The 20,366-nt window shown below is 43.3% G+C and overlaps 1 long non-coding RNA gene across 1 annotated transcript in view; it reads left to right on the top strand.

The window, feature by feature from the left end:
* The window catches only part of LOC143272935 (uncharacterized), a 40,130-nt gene that overhangs the window by 4,200 nt on the left and 15,564 nt on the right, over positions 1-20,366 (top strand). The window contains exon 2 of the long non-coding RNA XR_013050617.1: positions 12,755-12,785. This is a non-coding gene — a long non-coding RNA (uncharacterized LOC143272935). The remainder of the gene's footprint in view (positions 1-12,754; positions 12,786-20,366) is intronic.

The raw sequence follows: 20,366 nt of genomic DNA, 5'->3' as shown, positions 1-20,366 counted from the left end.
TGGATTGAAATCTCTATTAAAATGGTGGCTAACCCTCATTTCATTATTCTTCCTTTGGTAGGCAGGTCAATCAATCTGTGTCTCACGGTTTGAACTGTCCATAAAACTGTCAGAAAAGTTAGCGTCCCACGGGAGGGAGAAGGGCAAAGAGCTTGAACACAGTCTGCAAGACTTACAGGCAGACGTTGGCTTTGGGGAACGGCTGCTTTTGTGTACTGCCTGGTGGCTTTCTGAGTCTCCGGCCTTCCTATGGCACAGGCAGGTGACAGACACAGTGTGTCTCAGGCAAGGTGCTCAGCAGAGCTCCTGGGAAGACTTTTGTTTACGCACTCTTCAAACACTGGCTGTCTTAGCACTTAAACTCAGAGATGAAGGCTGTGAAACTTCTCCCTGGCCTCGGTTTGGGTGACAGCCCTGTGTGTGTGTGTGTGTGTGTGTGTGTGTGTGTGTGTGTGTGTGTGTGTGTGTTCCTTGACACATTCTAGCACAGAAGTTTTTTGTTGTTGTTGTTGACCTTCGTCAGTGTGAAGTTCGGGCTTGCTGAAAGGGATGAATTTTTGGCAAGTATGTGATATCAGTCTGCTCTGGTTTAAGATGCATATGCGAGCTCACTGAAGGACTGTAGGGGTGAGTCCAGAACAACCAAGAGCCCCATAGAACGCACTGTGCTATCAGTCACAGCTAATAAAGGAAACCAAGGGTCAGAGACCATGTCAACCGACAAGACCAGGCCCTTCTCCTCAGTGCAAACTGCCCGGTTGCTGCCGTGTGGTGTTTTCTCTGCCAGAAGACAGCTCCTGTCTGAAATGTCGAAGCGACTTCTTGCTGAGCTGGTTCTTGGATTAAGCTGTGTAATTTCATCTCTCTCAGGTGTGGGACACTTGTGTGTAGAGTAATATGATTCTGTACCGTCAGGCAAACAGGGTCCCTTGGTCAGCACTGTTGGCTGTCCAACCCCTGAATCATGAGCTCGCTCGCAGGCAATCCCTCCGCAGGCCTAAGCTCCTTGTGTTGCTGCTTGTCCTTCTGCTGGGAGGCGCAGTGCTTTGGCTCCCTGCACATGCTCATGTCACTCAGCACCGTGAAGCAGACGTGTGTCACCAGCCAAGCTGGACCTCAGAAAGGCTTTCCTTTCTAATCCTTTGGAGTCAGCTCCTTGGCACTAAGTAGTTGGTAAAACTACAATACTTGTAAGAAAGGGGGAGGATACAAATATTAATAATCTGCATTTGTTTTAGTTGGTAGCTATGCCAGTTGCATTTCTGAGGCTTTTGTTTCCTACTGAATGCTTGCATCTCTGAAGAGCTATGTGTGCTCTAGAATATAACAGTCAAGCTAGAATCGGCAGTCCTAACAATGAACATTCATCACGTTTTAAACAAGAGACATGTACTATTCTTCATACATCCATATGCAGTTTATTTATTATTACCATTGTTGTTGAATACTGGGGATCAGCTTAAGGTCTTAGCCACACTAGGCAAGTGCTGTACAATTGAGCTATAATTTTCAACCCTTTATGAGTATTATTGTACTTAATACAAGATGCTATCTCATGCCCACTTTACAGAATGGAAAATGAAATATGAGTGAAGTTAAGTAACTTGACTAAGGTATCCATTCAAGCAAGCAAGCAAACAGTTAACAACAACAACAACAACAACAACAACATTTTCCTATTCTTTATTTTACAGATTGAGGTCATCTGTTCTTAGGTACCAGGACTTCAGTTTCTTTATCATAAAGCTATATAGACAACCTGAGCCAGATACAACCTGCTGCTTTCTTCTAGACAAAATCTGAATATAATCAGTTTCTTGGGATTTTACCTGGTGTGTGTGTGTGTGTGTGTGTGTGTGTGTGTGTGTGTGTGTTCAGAGAACAAGCTTGTGTATCATGGGTGTTTAAGCACTGTGCACCTTTTTCCTCATACTACACCTTGAGCTCTTAGTAGTGTCTACCATATAGTAGGCATGTTCAACAAACATGGTACACCAATGAATGAACAACAGACTCAGAACAAAATGCAATAACTATGGATTCCTGTGTTCCTCATTTGGCGAAGGCAGTGTAGGAATATTTTCTGTATATTTAAATTCAAGTAGAGATATGTAGAAGAAACCTATTTTACTGCTTCTAGGGGAGCCAACCAAAAGCCTATACCAGGTAGTAATGTTTGCAAGAGTGCCAAGAGTGCTTGAAATGTCTTTGTATGGTTACCAAAGCTAGTATGTAGACTAACTTAAAATACGTGTATCAAGCTTTAGCAGGGAGAGGGTTGGGGCTTTAAAATCCATCAGCAACATAGCATTATAAGCACTCGAACACTAAGCTTTCTGCCTGCTGTGACAAACACTCTAACACCTCTAACCTCTCTGGCCAGCACACACAGCAAGGGAGAGCCCTGTGGTAGATGCGGTCATGTGGATACTTCCTGATGGGGCCTTTTTCTTAGGCAACAGGTGCAGGAATTGGAGACAGACTTGTACGAGATCCTCAGTTCACAGGGCTTTAAGGTGTTGGTTGGTACAGGTTAGGTAAGACCTGGGACCAGCTGGGCACAGTAGAGGGCATGCTGGGACAGATTGAGGATATCAAGATTTTTGAGCCAAATTAGACTGTATCTGTTGTCACTGACCAGTTTCTAAATCAGAGGAAATGAGTTGACCCTAAAGTTAACCCAAGGCTAACTTTACAAAGATTAGCCCAGAGGCCTCCCTTCCTACATCTCAGAGCAGATTCTGACATCATACTCTAAGTCTTTGTAGAGACTGTGACTTCTAGTGACTTCTGTATTTGCATAAGTTAATGCACAGAGTGCTTTTTCTACTCCTGGGACCAGGACAGGGTGACCTGACACTTTAACTGCTCTCTGCTGCCTAGCAAAGGTCATTATCTGCAGGTGGGGTGTGCTACAAAGAAGAGTCTGTCCCACTGACATTGCATGGAGATTGGGATGTTCTGCTTACGGAAACACGAGAAAACCAGCTTGAGTCGGTGGTGGCATAGCCAGAAAGCTTTGGCTCCATCTTCACGACGCACTTCTTCACGGAATGGCTTAGGCATATTCTTTAAGGTAGTGTATCTCTTTAGTCCTCTGACACCAGGTCCTCTCCACTGCTGGGTCCGAGTTGGCTGCTACTTTCTATAATTGTGCCCACTGTTTCCCAAATGGCTCCTGCTGCTTCCTCATTGCCGCCGTCCAAGGAAAGGCAGAAAGAAGTGAGTTTGTAGCCTTTTAACTCGAGGCAAAGCACTGTTCTTCTGCTACAGGGACTGAAAGAGAGTGCTTCTCAAGGTCAAGGTCAGAGTCTCGAGACCTGCGGTGTCGGCTCTGTTTAAATGTCCATCTGTGTGGCTCACCGCATTGCTCAGCTAAGAGGATATAGCATCCGAACAACAGCAACAACAAAAATTGAGGCCCTAAATTCTTATCAGGAGAGCCCCCTTCCACTACCCCTCCCCCACTTCTTATCAGCGGGTGCAGAGTGGAAGACTGTAGGGGTAGGTTGTACAGGCATTGAATGGAAGATTCTATAAGACAGAGCATGTTGGATTTTAAAGTTTCCAGAATTTAAGCAAGTGTCTCTTAGTAATTATTGGGCTCCCCCTCCCCATACTTCATATTCTTGATTATTTAGCAGGCTATGACATTCAACCTTCTACCCCTTTTACAATTCTCATATATTAAAGATCTGTTTCCATTTTTTTTAATTTATGTACTCTCATGTGAATCTGTGTATGTGTATACCTAATGTGTGCAGGTGCCAATGGAAGCCAAAAGAGGGAGTCAGATCCTTTGGAGCTACAGATGGTTGTGAGTTACCAGATGTGGATGTTGGAGATGGAACTCTGGTCTTCTGCAAGAGCAGAAAGTGCTCTTAACTGCTGAGCCATCTCTCCAGCCCCAGAGATTCCTGTATCTTAAACTAAACACATTACTCTCCTGGTTTCCCATATGACCTCTTTCTCCATTTCTGTAACTGATTCCTTTTCTTGTAGGCTCCCCACTACACACACCAACAGGGTTTCTCTAGATCAGTGGTAATCAAGCTGTGGGTTACAACCCCCTTGGGGGGGGCGTTGAATGATCCTTTCACAAGGGTCTCCTAAGACCATCAGAAAACACAAATATTTACATTATGATTCATGACAGTAGTGAAATTATAGTTATGAATAGCAATGAAAATAATTTTATGGTTGAGGGGGGTCATGACAACATGAGGAGCTGTACTACGGGCCACAGTGTTAGGAAGGCTGAGAACCACTGTTCTGTATCATTGGAATCCTCACTCGCGGCCTCAGTCATCTCTTTCCAAATTCTAGAACAACAGACACCCAATTTCTCTTTCTTTCTGCCAAAACTCTAGTATCTCGGAGAGTGCCTGACAGAAGTTCAATGAATATTACTGAGTGAACAAGTGCATAAACTCTCAAGTGAATCGCTGGTATACTGACAATTCTCACTCTTGCCCCAAAGTCCAGACCCCTACTTCTGTTAAATACTACCCACCATTGTTGTGATGTGGTACTAAGAATTTAGTAGAATATTGAAGTTTTCAGTAGTTTTCTGGGCTGCAACATTAGTTGGGGCCTCTTGTGTACTGGAGTAGCAAGTTGGGGTATGGCCTTCCTTACTGGGGAATAGCAGCTTGATTCGTCCAATGATAAAGATCTGAGATCGTTTGATGGGGAGGGAGGTCCCCAAGAAGCAAGCTGTATGACATTCTTGCTAAGCAGACATCAAAGGAGGATAGTAGGCACATCTGAAACATCTGGTTGCTCATTTGAGGTGACAATATCACCACATTCATTTGGGCAAATGTGTCCTTGTATTGACTGAGCAGGGGAAATGTAATTCCAGGTCAAGTTTAGACATGGGAGAATAATGAGACTGTAGCCATGCAGTCTCAGTCCTATCAGGGCTTCCAGATCTGTCTCTTGGTTGCCTCCTCTTGCTGCTCCTGCAAATTCTTTATATGCCCATAAAACCTGGCTGTGAATGTCAAAATTGGAGGCTGTCCTCGGTTCCTAGGGGTGCGGTCCATTGAGGATTTGTGTGGCTTGAAATAATTAATTAAAGGAAGGATTATCAGACAGAGGTTTAGAGACTGGATGGCATCTCCTGGCTGACTCATCCTGTCCACCTAATTGCTTCATTCCTGTTCTGTAGTATGTGTCCTGTGTTACAACAGTTCCAAGAGCTTCAGCACTCTGTGTCTATGGATGTGTCTGTTCTCCATGCTTCTATAGCATGCTGGTTTGGTCTCAGTGTTCTCAAGGGAGAACCTAGCACAGCTTCAGCCCACTTTGGGCTTGCAGACCTACACCAAATTGCTCCTCCCATAAACAAAGCCCAGGTTTGCTCTTCTTCCATCAGCCAGTTGTAAGAATCCCCCCAAGTGGCCGCAAGGAGCTAAGAGAAGGGTGTTGGTGTAATGGTGACCAATGATGTGGAACCCCAGACTATCTGCTTTTTCAGCTTGCTCGTGACCTCTGGACTAGCTCATGACTGATTCTGGGTGGGTATCTAAATGAACCACCACTTGGTGGGTCTAATAAAACTCAGCTCTTAGCAATGAGTATTTCAGATGTGTGGGCACTTGGTAGATTAGGATACACCAGAGAAACAGAAAACAATAAATAGGTAAGTATCTTAATGTATACAGGTGGTACTTATGATGGCTCTACATAATGACTGTTTAGCTTTATGTTGGTATGAAAGCAGATATGCATTTAGTAGCAACTATACTTCAAACTTTGATGTTTTTCCAGACTATTGGTAAGTTGTCTGATGCCTTCTTGTGATGTAAGGCAGTGGCACTGAACCACAGAAACCTGCACAACCATGAGGATAAACAACCAATACTAACTTCTATGGTATACTGCATTTGATAAGCAGCATAAGATAGTCAGTACTTTATTAAAAGCATTCTGTTAGTTGATTTTGCCTAGCTATAGGGCAATGAACATGTTTGCAACACATTTCAGTTAGGCTAGGCTAATATATGATGTTCAGCATTTTCAAACTGAAATATTTGTTTGTTTTTGATGGATTTATCATGAACAATCTCATCACAAGTTAAGAAGCATCTCTGTATACATACACACACACACACACACACACACACACACACACACACACAGGGAGGGAGGGAGGGAGGGAAAGGAAGAGAGATGGAGATAAAGGGAGGGAGTGGGAGAGAGAGTGTTTCAGTGAATTGGTCCATACCACTGCAGAGTCTGTCACACCCCCAGTTTGCAGGCATTAGGCATCAGGTCAGGCTGGAGATTGGGAAAGCTGATGATTCAAGTTGTGGTCCAAAGGCAGTGTGGAAGCAGAGGTCTTGCCTCCTCAAGGGATGTCAGTCTTTTTTAAAAATCCTATTGTCCTGTGTCATGGAGGGGAATTTGCTTTACTCAGAGTCTTCTGATTTACATATTAATCAGATTTATACTTTTAGAGTAGCATCTAGACTGATGCTTGACCAAACATCTGACCACCAAAGCTCCCTTGGTGTCTCTTAGGCAGGTTCTTTCTACCAGGGTCCAAGAGCACTCTAGAGTTTTTAAAAGACAAGTAATTCTCCCCTGTAGATAATATGGCCTTGATCAGACGCCTAGAGATCTGCATGGTGACTGCCACTGGGATTAGTTGTAAGCTACACATCACATCATTTCCCATTATAAACTCAAATATTACAGGGCCTCCAGTCATTCATCTCTAATGTCAGGGAGCTATTACAGAACTCTTTCTTGCTCTGGGTCCTACTGGAGGCCAATTGACTCTTAAGACACTCAATATATGGATCATATCAGGGTCCCCATATGTGAAATAAGCTCAGTTCAGAAAAATGAAACCATAACACTTGCAGAAAAACGGGTGAACCTAAAAATCATTAAGTGAAATATTGCAGACTCAGACAGACACCACGTATTTCTCTCACATAAGCAATCTAGACTTAAGGAGAGGCAGGGCAAAGATCTAATGGGGGTGGAGGGTGATAGAATTCATGTGACATAAAGCAGAAAGGATGATCATTTGAGGTAGGGGGAGAGAACCAGCAGGAGGGGGCTGGTGGAGGGCAGGAGAGGAGGAGGGGAGCGAGAAAGAACAAAGTCAACAACACACACTTGAAGCTGACACAAGGAGCCCCATCTTTGGTAGAGTAACTTAAAAGACTAAAGGCCAACCACCCACAAAAATAACTACCCCTCAAAACAACAAAACACCTCAAGTTAGATGAATGTGTGGAAAATTTCTAAAAATAAAGCCTTTTCAAAAAAAAGAGTATAATAAAATCAAAATATCACTGGAAGCATGAACAGGGACAAAGGTAAAAAGAGGGGACACCCAGAAGGCAGAGGGGAGATTGGCTAATGAGGAAGAAATGCATAAACAGTATTAAATGAACATATGAAAGGTAAAGAAAAATGCTACTACTGTATAGGGGAAATGGAAGAGCTACGTGTGTGTATATGTGTGTGTGCGTGTGCGCGTGCGTGCGTGCGTGCGTGCGTGCGTGCGTGCGTGCGTGCGTGCGTGTGTGTGTGTGTGTGTGTGTGTGTGTGTTTCTCTAGCTCTTGAAACTTGAAGACTGCTGGGATGGGCTGGTGACCAGAGTATGAATTGAACTCGGGCGTCTATCTTTTGTGTGTGATGTGCTGGTGCTGCTGAGCCTGAGCGGGGAAGGTTTCTGAGGTTTGCAGAGACATTGTCACCTCAATGGCTTCCCCTTTCGCAAGCCAGTGGGCTCTGCTAGGCACACCTTGCTTCTCGGTGTGAGCTGCACAGATTCTCCCACTCTCTGAAGTCTTCCCAGTTCATAGCAACCAAGCATTAATCACCCTGCTGGAGACATGTGGGCTTCAAGTAGTCCGCTGGATGGTCAGTGCTTCCAGACTCCACAGCAATGAACTCCATGCAGACAGAGGGCTCCAAAGGATGAGTGGGACACCTGCTTACTTCATGCTTAGGGAGGACATCTACTCCCAGGTTCCGAGCGTGGTCTACCTTTCCCCGCATAATTTACACTGGGCCAAGCCCCCTGTTGCCTGCATTCTTTGTCTTGTTAGTGTCCAGTCCTCCCAAGGCTGTCTCTCACTCGAGGTTGTGTGAGGTTGAATCCAGACTTTCTGACTTACACTGGTTCCCTGTTCTCAGGCCTGCAATGTAGCTGAGTTTTTTAAACATTAGATTTCCTCTCAAGACAGAAGCAGTCACAGCCCTCTGCATGAGGGAAATCCTTCTCACTGTTGACCTACTCATTGGAGAATTCACTGTTCATCAAGACCCATAGCTGAATTTGATATTTGTGGGGGCGGTGAGTTTGTCCTGTGGGTTGGACACTGGTCTCCACCAGGGCCTTCTAGTGTATTTTTGGATGACCTGTCAACTTCATGCCTTGAACAGGGAAGCCTGGTGGCTAGAGCTGTGTTGTGATCGACTTTCTTCCTTTTAGCTTGTTGCCCTTCTGGGTTTCTGTGCTGGCTGCTTTCCTAACACTCCTTATGTCTGGACGCTTCTTCACCAGGACACCTAGAGGCTGCCTCTAGCCACCCTACCCAGAACTCCCTGCAGCTCTGTTAATGAGATAGGTAGCATTACTTCATTCTGCCGAATTTGTTGCCTTATTTCTCGGTCTAAAATGCATGAATTGAATAGGAATACTAATAAGCCAATTATTAATGAGATTTGCCACCTCATTTCATATAAGGTCCAGATCGGTGTATTTACCAAGACAGCTTTCCAGCACTGATTTGTGTCTTTCTTAGTTCTGCCCCTCAACTTTAATATCCATGTTTCTGTGTCCTCACGTTGTCATGTACATGATTTTTACATGGCTCCCAATCCTATTGGGGATTAATACATGTACATATTAACGTGATATAAATACTCTAATGTCACATATATTCCTGAAATACTCATGTAAAATAAAAATTCATCTGAAAATTACAAAGCAAACGGGATAGACAGGGTTAGGGAAGACACGAAAACATTATAGACCCATGTGGCTGGAACACTAGTACAGATAACAAGCAAGGCCAGCTCTCTCTGTCAGTCATCCGAACTGTCAATCATTGCCTTCCTTATAACTCCTAGAGGAGGCGCTTCCTCCTTGAGGATGTAGGCGTAGGAGAGCTTTTGCTTCTGAAAGTCTCTACTTTCATCAGATTTTAAACCGCAGCCACGTCTGTAGCCATCTTAGAGTCTTCATTCTGGGGCAGGGGTCTTCTATGTACCCCAGGTAGTTAACAGAGGACTCTGAAGCAGTGGAATCAGCTTTTCTTCTTTGCTATAAAGAATGAATTAATACAGATTTTTTTCCTCAAAAGTCTCTCATATATTTCTAATTCTTTCTTGTGCGTTGCAAGAAATCCTGTTCAATTTCTTCAAAGCAATGTGCCAAACAAAATTCTCTACGAGCAACTTAAGGCCCATGTCACTCCATCTTACAAATATCATTCTTCTGGTCACAGTTCTGTAACAGAATGCATACAAAAGTGCATTCTCTATGATAGGAAGGTAAGGAAGGCTTTTATTTCATACAATTGCATGGCATTTGGTTTGCCATGTAACCAAGCACCCAATTAGTTAATGTTTCATAATGGTTAATTAGGCATCAACTAATATTGTTACAGTAGCTGGTAACCATGAAAAGTGAAGTCCTCTTATGAAAGAAGCCATTTCAAAACAAGTTTGAAAAAGAAGCGAACTTGAACACCACTGTTGCCTTAAGAGATGGCGAGGCAAATCCAAGGGGTCTCTAAATCCAAGTACCGGCACGAAGTAGTTACAACTCCATAGCAGAGGACACGACTCAGTCAGTGAAGTGTTTGCTGCACAAGAGGACCTGAGTTCGACCCCCAGAACCCACATTTTGTAGTGTGCTTGGAATCCCAGGACTGGAGGTGGAGATCGGCAGATCCCTGGAGTATGTTGGCCAGTCAGCATAGCATATTTAGTAAGTTCCAGGCCCTGTCTCAAAATAAGGCACTTGAATCAGCACAGGGGACGGATCTCTGGTTCCCACACATACTCACACACACGCACTCTAAAAATAATGTCCTTTAAATCCCCTCCTTTCTAGCAATTACTGCTGTTAATTCTATAACAGTATTCACTAGTGATCTTATCACACAATAGAATCCATTAGCTCATTTCCATAAGCATTAATCAATGTCATACACCAGCAGTCAATATGTCTCCTAGAAATATTCCAAAGAACTCCTTCCCTCTTCCTAAATTCCATGGCCTATTTGATTTTTCTGCTTTGCCTCCTTTTCCCCAGAAGTCGGAATTGAACTCCTGCTTTGTGTTGCTGATTGCCCTTCTGTCCCAGGAATGGCCTGTCTTGCTGATTGTAGCTAGCATTTGGAAGCATATTGCTTTGCTTCAGGTAGTCTGATGAGACTGCCACTTAGCATAAGTAGTGACTCTGGCTCGTCACACAAAAAGTGTGATTTGAAATAAGTGCTTTAGGGGCTGCTGTTAACCTTTAAAGACTCAATGCCACTCTCTTCAAGCATTCTTCTTACTTAAGGAGCAAATCACTGCCAATAGTTCTGATGTGAAATAAGATGATTTACCTTAAAACAGACCTATACTACATTTCTCACCACTCATAACCTTCTTAATGCTATCACACCTGGAAACTCAAGTCCCTACTTCTTTTCCTTGTTCCCAATTTCCTCCTCTCATTTATATTTAATAAGGGAAATTGTATTCATTGCCATATTACTTTTTTCTTTTTTCTCTTCTTTTTTAAACTTTCTAGATACATACCTCTTTTTAAATTCTTTCATTGTTCTGTATGGACTTTTATTTCTTACCTTGTTTCTCAGTAATGTAATATTTTTTTCATACTTTTACGGTGACCTTGAGAAGAATCACTTCTCTTTCTTCTCCTGGCATTTTCTAAGGGTCTTTGCCCACTCGTCCCAGCCAATCTTCTGTAATGCTCAGCACTTCTTTAGTACATGGGAGCTGATGTGTGCTATGGTAACCCATTGTTAGTGACCAGCCAGCTTTCTTCTATTCCGTACACAGCCTCTGGCTTCAGGTATAAGCATGTGACCCAGGCCTTCAGATTGTAACATCCTTTTCTCTGGCCATGGAGATTGTTCCAAATATTAGATTTCTGACTCAGCCACCAAGGCTCCCTCTTCCCTTCCAGAGATAGAAAATTTGACTGTGGCCAAAGATAATTGAACCAACACACAAAGAGAAGCATAGAAAAAAGAGCCAAGGTTTGGAAATCAAGGTTTTGGGGTGTGTGTGTGTGTGTGTGTGTGTGTGTGTGTGTGTGTGTGTGTGTGTGTAGGAGGTACATGTATATGCATATGTAGAAGAACTGTGGAGGGAAAGCCAGGTGTGGTGGCGCACACCTTTAATCCAAGCACCCTGGAGGCAGAGGCAGGAGGATCTCTGTGAGTTTGAGGCCAGCCTGGTCACCTTAGTAAGATCTTGTCTCAAAAAGTAAACAGACAAAATCTGTAGGGGGAAATAGGGAAATAGTTGCTTATTTGATAGCATCCTAGAGTTCTAATATTGTCATATTAGTCATCTTTATGAATATCATTAAAATATGTATGCACTTTTACTGAAATGTCAGAGAGAGTATGCCTGACCTTTATACAAGTAATGAGAAGAGGCAAGTCAACCTGAATATGTCTCTACGTGTATGCTATCTTGAATAATTTAAAAAAAATCACTAATAAAATGCCTGAGCATTTGTTGAAATTTGTTTACTCAGGCTGAGCAAATGCCAGGGAATTGAGAAGCTTAAAACAAATTTCCAGGCCTGTGGTTTACAAGTTTCAAGCAAATTAACCCTCCCAATCCTTTGTAACATGAGTGTTTATGCAAAAACAAAATTTTTTAAATAGTCAACAATGGATGGACTCAAAGTATGAAAACAGATAGGACCCAGCCCTAAGTCACAGAAGTTTGTGTTCGTTGGAGGATAGTGATGTCACCTAAACCAGATGATTCTTTTTTTTTAAGCTGGACTTTTAAAAATTAATTTATTGACTTTACATCCTGACCACAGCCTCCCCACCCTCTTCTCTTCCCACTCCTTCCTCCTCATCCCCAATCCAGGCCTCCCATGGGCATCAACAATATGCAAGCTGCCTTAAGACCAAGCACCTCCTCCAGTATTCAGGCTAGGCAAGGCAATCCAGCATGAGGAGTAGGTGGTTCCCAAGAGCCAGCCAGCCAAAGCTCTAGGGACAGCTAGCTCCTGTTCCCATGCCAGGAGTCCCACATGCAGACCAACCTACACAACTGTCACATATATGCAGAGGGCCTAGGTTGGTTCCATGCAGGCTGCCTGGTTGTTGGTTCAGACTCTGGATCATGTGATTTTTAAAAAGATGGCCTGAGAAGTATAAGTGCTTGATAAACTATGCGATTTTATGCAATTGTTATTATAGTTATTATTGTATTAAATGATTCATGGTGGCTAATGGGAAGACTCATAAAAATTAAAGATATCTAACAAAGATATCAGATAAGCTTTATTGGGTCAATAAGATTTTATAACCCTATTCCTCCAAATTTCTTTCCTTGACTTGTAATAGTTTATTGATTTATTTATAATCTCCCCCTAATTCTGTCCCAACCAAGGATTAAAGACTTTTCCAGTCTATTCCATTAGCCACAATGGCCAATTATGCCATCATCTATAGTGACAATATTTCATTTTGTCTACATAAAAGTTAACATGACATGCATTTTTTTTTTCCTAAGCTCAATTCTCTCACGGGAAAATTGGGAGCAGGTAAGGTTGACATTTTATTTGATTCTTCCTTCTTTCATATTGCTGGAGGGCCAGGAGTCATCTATTCAATATTTATTGGCATGTGCTTTCAAATTTGATTCTTGAGGAAGGTGATGTAGGTTTACCAAGTTCACAGCAATGTCATTTGCACCCAGTCCTGGGCAGGAACATTAGGTGCTGAGGATGTCTCCTGCCATGATCTTACCATTGTACACTCTTGGGGTATCAGACAGATGAGCTTACAGATGGTCATCAAGGCTTTGATCTGGACCCTTTTATTTGATATTAGCTTTGACTTACATATTGCACTTTCTTGGTTTAGAGTATTTTTAGAGAATAACTCAAGCATAAATGAGCAAAAATCATATACATCTACAATCAGTTTTACATTCCAAGCATGAGGAGAAGTACGTATGAACAGGAAAGTAGGGGACAAGTTAGCTAGTGAGTACTAAGTAGAACAGTACTGAATCACTTAACATTTGTGGAAAGGGACTGCGTACCAGGGCTGTATCTCCTTTGCGGCATGCATATTGAAAGCAGTGCATGGAATTAATCCTGAAACCATGAGTATTTGTGAAACCAATGGGAAAACTGGTGAATAATTTAAAAACACATTAAATAGGCAAATGGTGGTGATGGCTTGATAAACATCTTCAAGGGAGCATAAATGACCATCTGTAAATAGCTCTTGCCTATAACCACAGTACTTGTGAAGCTAAAGAGGGAGAAACATGGCTTTTGAGACTAGCCTAGGGTACACAGCAAGATCACACTTAAGAAAGAGAAAGAGAGGGGGAGGGAGAGAGAGAGAGAGGCAGGTTGGTTGAGAAGGAGATGGTTCAGTCAGTAAAGTGCTTGTCACACAAACGTGAGGGCTTCAACTTGATTCCCAGAACCCAGGTAAAGCCGTTGTGGTGGTGGTACACACTCTAATCCCAGCACCAGCGAGAAAGAGACGGGCAGATCTGGCTGGCCAACGCAGTGAGCTCTGGGCCAATGAGACACCTTGTCTCAAAAGATCAAGATGGATGGTTCCTAACACACAACATCGAAGGCTGACTCTGGTCACCACGCTCAAATATGCCTGCTCACTCATGCGCACCTGCAAAAACATCTACACATTCAGACACACAACTGAAAAAGAAAAAAAAAAAAAGAAGGGAAGAGTTGGAGAAGAGAGAGGAAGAGAATTTCATTTGAAATGATAGGAACCTTTATTGTAAAAATAAGTAGGACAAATATGAATAAATATGAAGTAGGTATTCAGAAGAAGTATATATAAAAAGTAGAGGTAAGAATCCACTACATTTATATTAAACAGGTTAAAATCAGTCACACAATTGAATAATAAATGAAAACCCAATGCACCTTTAGTAAACAGTTTTTGAAGTAGTTAGTTTTGGGAACTGTTAAGTTCATAGTACCAACATGCTTCCTTGTGAAAACCTATAAAACATTCTGTTGAGTCATAAGTCCCTAGTACGTAAGTTTAGAATCTGAATAATATTTTAGAGCATATTTGGGTTTACAACTTATAATCACAAAGGACTACTTATCTTAGTGGCCATCACCAAAACCTGACAACTAGCCCCTTACAGATCACAAATAGTAAAATGGTGCCAAGTCCAACTTCTGTTGCTCTGACAAATACCCAAGAAAGCTGGGCATAGTGGTGCACAACTTTAATCCCAGTACCAAGGAGGCAGAGGCAGGTGGATCTTCATGAGTTCCAGGCCAGCCTGGTCTACACAGTGAGTTCCAGGCCGGCTGCCAGGGCCATGTAGTGAGACCCTGTGTCCAACAAACAGAACATACCTGAAATAGATAACTTAAAAGGAGGAGAAGTTTCTTTTGGCTCCAGTTCTCCGCAGTTCCCTCCTGTGGTTGGTTGTTCTCAGCACCGTGGGCCTGAGAGGAGAATGAACATCACAGACAGCACCGAGCAGCAGAGCGAAGCTGCTCACCACTTGCTCGCCAGGAAGCAGAAAGGAACAAACAGGAAGGACCAGGCCCAGACACCCTTCAAAGACACACGCCACGCAGGCCTCCTACCAAGACTTACCTTGCGGTCCCACCTCCTGCCGATAGTTCATCTAATCTCGAGTCCAGCAATTTATTAATCCATTAATGGAGGCTGGGCCAATGATCCAACCACTTCCCTGAAGCTCCATGTCTGAACACTGACTGCATCAGGGGCCAAGCCCTTAAGACAGGAGCTCCTTTGGGGGACTCCTCAACCATAACAAAGAGGAAGTCAAGTTTCTTTTTCTTATTGTTTCATTTGAAAGAACTTTGATGAGAAAACTTCACTCACTTCTTGAAGTGATACAGATACGCTATCAGCCCACACTGGCAGGAGCTGCTGCTGAGACCCTCTCTTGAACGCAAACTATTTGACTATATTGAACATTAGGCAAGTTGTTTCTTAAGACTCAAAACAGTTCAGCAGGATTAAAGGGCTCTAAAATAATTTGAGAAACACACGACAATCTTTTGACTAAAATGTTTGTGTCGGATTCCATCGGAAGGCGAATGTAGGCACTATACTTCATTTAATACAACCTGGTTTTCTGTAGAGTGCTCATCAGCTTTGTCTTCCACTGGTCACCAACCTTTGCCATCTTATTTGAAGAAGTAGTGGGAGAATCAGAGCTCAAGGACATGAGGACTGTCACAGGGAAGAACGCCTGTCACCTCCTCAAATCACAGAACACTGCCATGCCGAGCACTGGGAACCAGTCCTCTTGGGCTGTAATGTCATTCATCAGAAATGGGCCCTATTATTTCAAAGAGAAAGGCTAAAACGATGGACATCCACCAGTGTTCCAGTCCCCAAACCAGATTTCCTGGCAATGTGGGGCTGCAGTATAGTTTTCAAGGTTTATCTGAATGTCAATGACCTTGAGGAGAGCTAGGCTAGGGGTCCCTGGAAGGAAGCTAATATTTGAAGTGCACACCACATATCTGATAGGTATTATGCTAAGATGTTTACATACATCCCTTTGTTTAAATTCTGTATATTTATTTCCTAAGCTTCAATTTCATGTAAGAACAGAGGAATACCTGTCTTGAAAGATGATGATCCCAAACTCTTCAGAAACTAGTCTAAAAAAAAAAAAAAAACCTATTCTGTATTCATTGGGATTTACAGAAAGGAAGATAATTAATTGAACACCTACTATGGATCAAGCATTATGGCTTTCATTCATGTTATCTCATCCTTAGTCCCACTTTAAAAATAAGACAAGTGAAATTAGGCAGAAGTGATCCAAGCTATGTTTCCCCAGTGGAGAAATCTCCATCAAGAATTCAGAAAATAGCCAGGCAGTGGTGGTACATGCCTTTAATCCCAGCACTCAGGAGGCAGAGGTAGGTTTGAGTTTGAGGCCAGCCTGGTCTACAGAGGGAGTTCCAGGACAGGGAAATAACTGTCTCAGAAAACAAAACAAAAAGAATTTAGAAAATATTTAGTGAGTAATTATGATATGGCAGGCATCTTTCTTTCTTATAGTGAATAAAATAGATTGTACCTCAAAAAGAATTTTGCCCCAAGTTTCTAGAAAAAAATGTCTAGAGATGAAGTGAGGTAATGGAGTATAGAGAAGAAAAGTCAATGGTACTGTGGGGTCATAGTAGGTAGGGTTAAGATGCTAGTATTAGCTAGCCAAAGGATGATGCTGAGTCGGGGAGAGAGGATAACTGGAGTGTACAGGAGGGTTGAGGCTAGTGATAAAATAGCCCATGTTCAACACCTAGGCACTCTTTAAAGCTATGCCTGAAGGAGGTTGTCTAGGAGAAAAGAACAGAAGGGAGATATGATTAAGAACAGAATTCTAATGGTGGGCAGGGGGTCAGGGGGACAGGGGGACAGGGGGCAGGGGTACACACCTCAGGAGCCTAGAGGATTGACTCAAGAGGTAGGTAGGGCATCATAGGCATCTGGCATTGTGGAAAGCTAGAGAAACATCCCTAAGAAGAAGCTACCACTAGTAATTCTGCTAAGGAGTAAAATACAGAACTCCGACTTCAAGTTTTGGTAGAATGATGGTTCCATTCCACAAATATTTATTATCAACTATTTACTAAATATTGCTTCAGCGAGTAGGGGATACCCTGTGGAACAAAAGTAAAGATCCCTACCTCTAGGGGATTCAAATTCTAGAGGAAGGAAAAAACCAAAGCATATTAACTGGTTATAAGCACTTCATAGGAAATCAAAGCAAGGAAGGATAGCCAGGAGGCAGCCTATACTTGTCTTCCCAGCACTGGGGAGGTTGAGGAAGGAGGATTGTGAGTTTGAGGCTGGCCTGGGCTAGTACATTCTAGACCAGCAAGGACTACAGAGGAGACAATATTGAAAAAATAAACAACAAAATAAACGCAAACAAAAAGCAGGAAGTAGAGTTCTATGTGAGGAGAGATAAGATACAGTTCCAATTATGGTGGCCAGGGGACATTTAAAGACATGAATGAGTAGAAGGGGTCAAGTACATGTGTGGAAGAGAAATACATAAAGAAGTAGATAAGCACATAAAGAAGAAAATATGTAAGTGCCTTGAAAGTGCAAAGGTTTCCAGTGATTGGAGCAGTGTGTGAAAAGGATCACCAAATGGTCTTGGAGGGGAGTGGGCAAAGTGTGTGGAACTGTTGTCCAAAGACAGGGTTTGGAGCAGGAGACCCTAGCTGACTGACCTCCATGATAGCGGGATGATAGGCGCTAGTGTTGATTACTGTTAGACTTCTGGGATGAGAGGCAGAAGCAGGCAGATCTGTTAAGGCACATCTCTGGTACACTGGGTAAAAGAAACCAGTGGGAGCTGAGCCTGGCAGCAATGGAGAAGCAGTGAAAGGTTGGACTCAAACACTTCTTGAGTGTGGAGCTGGTGAGATGTGCTGATCAACTCGACATTGTCTGAGATGGGTTAGTCCACCATCAGTGTCAGCCTGAGCAACTGGAAGGAACTCGGGGAGACTCAGGGAATGGGGGCTCATTCTGAATACATCAGGAGGTATAGAGACATTCCTGGGGCAACATCAGAAGCGAGGGAAGAGTTTGGAGATAGAAAAAACAGATGGCTAAAGATGCAAATGTGTGATCTGCTGGGTGCAACTGATGTTTGAATCCGTGAAAACAGATGAGATCAGTGAGTTATGAGAAAAGTTGTCCAAGGGATGATGCAGTGGGCAGCCGAGACTGCAGAGCTGAAGAGGGAGGGGCCAGCCCTGTGTGGAGCCTAGCAACCTGGAGGGCTGGGAAGGCCAATGCTGATGGGAAACCTATCACAGAGTTTACTGTGGAACCATTATGGGAGGTTGTAATGGCACCTCCAGTCTAGTGGTATAGACAAATCCCAGCCAAACTCAAGCCTGGGAGAGATGAGGGAATGGCCCGTGAGAGTACCAGAAATTCTAAAGCAAAAAAGCAAAGAAACTGGGCAGAATCCCAAGCACAGGGGGTGTGAGATATTCGTAAGCCCTAACAGTCATCCCATGTACTGAAGGTAAAGAATTAGTAGAGAGCAAAATGGACGATACAGGTGATGGGAAATTGCTCAGTGATGAGCTTGAACACACACCAGTGGGAGATCTGGTCTCTGTGGGCAGCAGGGCTAGCTTACCTGCACTGTGTGGAACATGCAGGGGCGAAAAGCCTATGGATGTTCTCTCTTGATGGCGTCTTTTCTTTTCAGTAAACTAGCAGTCAAGGTCATTAGCACAGAGTGAGTATGCAGAGACATGTTTGAACTCTGAGAAGAAACAGCTGTCTGGAAGTGGGTGGGAAATGGATGAGGATAATGAAACTCCCCAGCAGCACCCAAAGCCCACTTGACAGTAACACAGCAGTGTTCCTTCAGCCTTGCTAAGATGCACACACAGAGGATGACTGGAACTATTAGTGAACGTTTGCTGGAGCAAGGAAAAGAAACAGAGATTTGATGTTCAAGGAATTCATTCATCCTACCCGCAGGCCCAACGATGAGGCAGCAGAAAGCATCACTTCAGCTTCAAGGGCAAGACTTCAGGACGAGACCGGTTTCGTTTACAGCATGGAAGGGGAAACAGCATTCAGAGGGGGAGCACACAGGGAGATCCGGCTCTTGGTGAGGCCTATTTCAAGAGTGGTGGGGGCTGACTGGTCTGCGTGGGAGAACAGAAGTCAGGCTGAACAGTAGATAGGGGCTAGCCCTGGATGAAGGCCCAAGGCAAGGTTGCAAGCATATACCTGCATGTGGTGCATGTGTTTTAAGAATTCTTGGCAAAAGCAAAGGCCACGGGAAGGTCAGGGGATGACCATGACGGGTCCAAAGCACAGTGGGAAGATGAGACTTAGATCACCCAGTTGAAGGAAGTGGTAAAGATGGCTACAGTGACCGAGGCTGACTGACCTGTGCAGTGGGATAATCAGGTATTTCTCTCATGGGTGTATCTATTTGCTCTCTCCTGGAGTGAAGTGAGAGTTGGCAATGTTGGAGATCTGGCAAATGGAAGGAAGAGTGAGCGAGGGCACCAGCAATGAGGTTGGAACAATGCTAGGGACTTGCAAGTGGCCTGTACTCCAGTACCACCTGAGATATGTGGTCCTGAGTCTGAGATGACATCACTCAGCATGGTTGTTCATTTGTCCCCACCAGGCCTTGCTGCTCAGGTGCAGGTACCATGTAAATGGCTTAACCAAGACTAAGGTTGTTCCCAGGTGACTCTAAGGTCAAGGAGTTAGGATGCTTCCCATGAAGTAGTAAAAGTACTGGCCCATGAACTCTTCCTTCTTTTTGAAGCAAGGATGTAAAGAAGAATGGGTAGAGACAGAGTCTGTATGTCTGGGTAAGGTGGATGAATGGATAAAGGACATGATCTGGGGTAAATAAGCTGAAGAAGGTGGAAGATGATGACCTGAGAGGTAGGATGATGGTGGTGACCATCTTTCCTCTCATTAGAAGTAGGGCTGGGGTGTACCTCCGCAGTAGAGTACTTATCTCGTCCACTGGAAACCCTGAGTTGAGCATCATTTAATTTGAATCTTATAACTGATAGCAATGTACAGTAAGTGCTCTATATCATGTTATAGGTTGACTGTCTCTTATTTTATGCTTGGGACTAGCAGTCTTTAGATTTGGGGATATTTGCATATACATACAATGAGATATCTTGGGGATGGAAACCAAGGGTAAACAGACTTCATTTGTTTCGCATACAACTTAGATCGGAGGGAATTTCATACAATGCTTTCAATGTGTCTGTTCCTTCACCACGACCGGCCACATGGAGTGAGGTGTGGAGTCCATCTGTGGCACCATATCTGCACTCAAACTTCTGGACTCCGGCCTTTTAGATTATAGGTACTGAGCCTGTATAGGCAAGTACTACAGTTTGATTATAAGGGAAATCGATACAATTATTTTTATAACATGTGTGAAGGATACACTAGTCTTAATAGTTCATATAAATTTTATGTATCTAATTAAAATAAGAAAGTACTCATTCCACAATTAAGTGGAAAATACCCAGTGAATTCTACTCTTACCAGTATTTTAAAGATGAAAAAGTTTCTTGAAGAGTGTATACAAAAGGAATGAACTG

This window comes from Peromyscus maniculatus, chromosome 4 (genome assembly GCF_049852395.1).
Source record: "Peromyscus maniculatus bairdii isolate BWxNUB_F1_BW_parent chromosome 4, HU_Pman_BW_mat_3.1, whole genome shotgun sequence".
NCBI classification, from domain to species: Eukaryota; Metazoa; Chordata; class Mammalia; order Rodentia; family Cricetidae; genus Peromyscus; species Peromyscus maniculatus.
The sequence above is the reverse complement of the archived record's forward strand: the minus strand, read 5'-3'. Positions and strand labels throughout refer to the sequence as shown.